The sequence below is a fragment of the Eptatretus burgeri genome, chromosome 3 (assembly GCF_056783735.1).
Source record: "Eptatretus burgeri isolate ZD-2024b chromosome 3, Ebu_testis_v1, whole genome shotgun sequence".
Lineage (NCBI taxonomy): Eukaryota > Metazoa > Chordata > Myxini > Myxiniformes > Myxinidae > Eptatretus > Eptatretus burgeri.
The window spans coordinates 42,796,569-42,801,568 of record NC_140963.1 but is presented as its reverse complement, the minus strand read 5'-3'; the positions used below and the strand labels follow the sequence as shown (position 1 = coordinate 42,801,568).

General features: G+C 37.9%; 1 long non-coding RNA gene across 1 annotated transcript in view; it reads left to right on the top strand.

Moving 5' to 3' along the window:
* LOC147029776 (uncharacterized) overlaps positions 1-5,000 on the top strand; it is a 169,446-nt gene that overhangs the window by 163,521 nt on the left and 925 nt on the right. The window contains exons 4-5 of the long non-coding RNA XR_015056075.1: positions 2,238-2,356; positions 4,164-5,000. The exon at positions 4,164-5,000 is cut by the window's right edge and continues 925 nt beyond it. This is a non-coding gene — a long non-coding RNA (uncharacterized LOC147029776). The remainder of the gene's footprint in view (positions 1-2,237; positions 2,357-4,163) is intronic.

The following is a 5,000-nucleotide window of genomic DNA, read 5'->3' as shown; positions in this document are numbered from 1 at the left end:
CAGAATATTTAAAGTCACTCATTATCCCCTTGAGTACGGTGACATCCATCATTAAGAAGTTGAAGACATATCATACCACCCAGACTATACCCAGAACAGGTCGACCATTCAAAGTTGGAAACTGGTTCGGGATGTCACTGTAAATCCAATAATGACTTTGAAAGATCTGCAAGGCTCTATGTCTGAGATGGGGATCAGTGTTCATCAATCAGCAATATCCTGTTCCCTTCACAAAGCTGGCCACTATAGACAAGTGGCAAGAAAGAAGCCATTACTGACAAAGATAAATTAAAAAGCTCGTGTGGAGCTTGTGAAAAGCATCTGAATGAAACTGCAGGCATGTGGAGAAAAGTTGTTTGGTCAGATGAGACAAAAATTTAACTTTTTTTGTCTAAATTCAAAGTGTTACATCTGACACAAGCCAAACACTGCACATGACCAAGTCAACACTATCCTTACTGTCAAGCATGGGACTGCATTTCATCATCTTATGGGACTGAATTTCATCAGCAAGGACTGGCAAGCTTGTCAGGACAGAAGGGACAATGGATAGTACAGGAGAATCATTGATGAAAACCTGCTTCAGTCAGCCATGAACCTGAAACTGAGTAGGAGATTCACATTTCAGCAGGACAATGAACCGAAACACAAAGCTAAACCCACACTGGAGTGGCTGAATAATAAGAAAATTAATGTTCTTGAGTGGCCCAGTCAAAGTCCTGACTTGAACAAAATTGAACATTTATGGTGAGACTTGAAGATTGCAGTCTATCAATTATCCCCATCAAACTTGGCAGACCGAGAGCAATTTTCATGTGAAGAATGTGGAAATATTCACCATCTCACTGTGTAAGGCTGGTAGAGACCCTCCCCAAAAACACTCGGAGCAGTCATTGCTGCAAAAGGTGATTCCACAAAGTACTGAACTAAGGGGCTGAATACTTTTACAACCAGTGAATTTTGATTTGTACATGTTTTTTGCAGGTATTCTTGACATGTAACCTTCTTCAACTATAAGTGTTTAGTTTCATCTCTTCACTTATGAATAAAAAGAGTTAATTTGGAAAAATTGTTTCTATATATTTGATGTAAATGTGTCATTATTGTTTGGTGGTGAATACTTTTGCACTGTATGTTTACATCGTTACTCCACAGGCATACTTGGTAATGATGCTTATGCAATGAAGCAGTGTCCGTAGGTGAGTGAGTCAGTCAGTCCATCAGTCACAGTCAGTCGGTAAACACTTCAATCATTATCGCTTGAACCAAACATACGATTTTGATGAAACTTGGCCACAAGTTTCAGATCTGATGCCCAACGAAGGTGTATTGACCGCATCAAAATTTGCGCTCATTAAGGGGTCTACGAGATGGGGTTTGACCCCCTAAAATAGGTATTTGCTCTCTTCTCAGAAACTACACACACGATTTTTATGAAAGTTCACCACAACGACAACCTTGTGAAGTACCAAAGCATATCGGCCGCATCAAAATCTTCACTCATCAAAGGGGTTTACAGGAGTATTTTGACCCCCCCCCCCCCACACACACACACACACACACACACACACACAATAGGTATCTGCTCAATTCCTGGAAACGACACACACGATTTTGATGAAACATGACCACAACCTTCATCACCCGTGATGTACCAAAGTTTATCGACCACATCAAACTCTGCACTCATTTCGGGAGTCTATGGTGGAGGGGGGGTTGACCCCCAAAATAGGTGTTGGCTCTCTTCTCCGAAACTACACACACAATTTTGATGAAACTTGACTACAACATACAGCACCCTTGATGTACCAAAGGTTGTTCATGGCATTAACAAAATTTAGAGTCGAAGGGGGTCTGTGGAAGGGTTTTGAATGATTGTTGCTCCTGATCCAGGTGAGCTTCAGGACAGGTGGTCCTATTTTTGTTTTGTTTCATTGGGTTTTTTTAAGCCATGCTTGTTTGTAATCGAGGTTTGTCTTTCTTGGTAAACTTTGCTCCTGAGATGCTCAGAAAATCAGAAAAATTTTCAGGATTGCTCACAAAAGCTTTAAAACAGGGGGTTGCCCTGCCTGTGCATTTCCAGCAAGAGATCAACTGAGAGTACCATATTAGTCTCTGCTACAACAATGGAAGGAAATTACATTCCTTTAAGTGCAAGATTTTTGTTCTTTATTACCTCCACCACCTAAGGTGGACAGAGGTTATGTTTTCACCCCTGTTTGTCTGTTTGTGAGCAGGATATCTCAAGATGTTATGCCCGGTGACAAGAACAAGCCGATTAGATTTTGGTGAAGGTCCGCATGCAGATCCAGCCTATCAGTAGGATTCAATACTTAAAATGTTCAGCCTGGTGGAGGTATGTGCTCCACTAAGTGCAATTCTAGTTACTATCTGTAATTTAGTAAGAGAAGCCTGGAACCTGCAAGGAATACATTGTTATTTTTGTTGCTGCTGTTGTTATTAATATTTTTATTAATATTATCATTATTTGAACAGTATTTGGTTTGTAGTTCTGGCCAAATCAGATATGGATCCAAAGGGACATTCCAATGGACAACATGTGGGGAATTCTCTTGTTTTTACTTTTGAACTAGTTCCAGCTGTCACATTTGTATGCATACAGGTGGCTTAGAGACAAATTTTCACTTTATGGGGACAGACCGGATAAAAGCACCAAATTTTTTTCCACTTGTTCCTTGATGCATAAGTTATGATATTTTGGTAGGACCCATCTAATCAGAGCATGCTGAGGATATTTAATCAGCTAATTTGTCCGTCTGTCTGTCTGCCCATCAGATCAGCCATTTTTCTTGCGATTCAAATGATTACTGCCCTGAAAGAACATAACTAAGAACATCTATCTTATAGTAAATTTGTATATTACCACAGGGTATGACTATAATCTCAGATAACCTTGACCAATATTTATGGGCAAAACTAGGTCAAATTGTGATAATTTATATATTTTATTACTATTCACTTGTCGAATTTTGATGGTTATTTCTCGATAACCCATTTAACTATTCAGTTTATATATATATATATATATATATATATATATATATATATATATATATATATATATATATATATATTATTAATGTTTGCGATAAAGTAATTATATTAGGTGCATATAACAGGATTATCAACACTGTAGAAGTCTGTCACATGGTGACCCTCAAGGTAAGAGGGGGCGGCTTCAGAGATCGGTGCTACAGTATTTTTTCTGGGAATTTCCTGTCAGAAAGTGTTTTCCTGATACTACTGTTATATAGGACTACAATGGGTTTTGCTGTGAATATTTGGATGTTTGATCAGGTAATTGTAATACAATTTCCACTTAAAAGCCTTTGAACATTTTATAGAATATGATGTAGATAGCATACAATATCCTTCACTACCATAACAGATGACAGGGAAGAGTTAGCTGGATTGCTGCTGTCTTTAAGTTGCTGCTATCTTTAACAATAGTAATCCCTGTTGACATCATCAGGCCATGTCCTAGAATTATTACATCAGGTCATGACCGATATTCCCATATAAGAGCTGACCATTAAACTATTAAAGGAATGACTAACAGTGCAGGCCTCATGATTTAGAAAGTGTATGTATCTGGGGTATGTATCCATATTCTCATCCCAAATGGTTACTTTGTAATGTGAAACTAAACAGTCAGAGCATACAGAAAAGCCTATAGAACTATACTATGTGTTTTGGCTGGCAACTATCCTAATATGTATCTTATTTTAATTTTTTTTTTATGAAAAGCTCAGAAAATTCCCTTTCAGACCAAAATATATACATGGGTAGGGTAACGGGCATGTGCCGAGTGCCCTCCTTTGGATTCACCTCTATCTATATGAAAGAACTAAATTTATTGCTTTAAGGGGGTTGATATTTTTGTTTAAAATTAATTTCCACCCCCTTCGTACATGCACCATACAATGAATTAAGAAATGTTCACCCACCCTGTCCTCCTGTCAAACAGTTAACATATTCATGTGTTTTCGTGACAAGTTTAAATCAGTTGCTACTGACTGAATGTGAAATGAACTGGAAAATCATTAGTTCATTAATATAACATTTGAATGCAGAATATAAGTTATCATGACATGGTGAACATGTGTGACATATGGTTAACTAATATTTTCTCCTTTTTGCAGATAAAATCGACTGGACACTATGTGCTATTTGCCAGTTACCCACTGGTGAGATTCCAAAGTGTCCATTAAATGCAATGGGCCCAGGAGACAAATCAGAACCATACAGATGTTTCCTCAACAATGTTACTGAATTCAAAAAAATTAAACTACCAGTGCCGCTCAGTTTTAGAGATGACATCACTGTGAATGACTTTGTTGAAAACCAAGCTCAGTGGCATAAAACCTGCCATAATAAATTTAGCACATATAAGCTGCAACTAGCCTTTTGCCTCAGCAGAACTCTCCTACTCCAGAGGGCTGGGGTTGGACTTGGGAGATGGAAAATCAGTCATGGTTTCCCATCTGGACCACCCTACCCATTTCCTCTAAGGCATGTAATGAACTGGTGAAGTGTGAGTGCAAGAGCAAGAATGGTTGCAGTACCAGGTGTGCCTGCAAAAATGTCCAGTGGAGATGTACTGAACTTTGCAGCTGTACATGTCAAAAGTAGGGAATATGCTATTAATATGTTTATTCCTGTTCTACTTGAACAATAGGAGGTGTTATTTATATTATCGTATGGGACATTGGTTGAGACCAGGCTCAGTGAACTAGATTTGTTGCCCTCCAGTGAGCCACTGGAGACCAGGATATTACGTTTGTCACAATGATCACTCCAATACTGCATACATGTATATCCAGATATGGAGTACATTTGGTTGTTTGCGAGATTCAAAGTGGTAAAGAACATTACATGTATAATGGTATGTTATAAAGTAAATAAATATTTTTAAAAAACATTTCATGTGATTTTACAAATGAGATATAATATTTTTTCAGAAGATCAACTATTTTAAA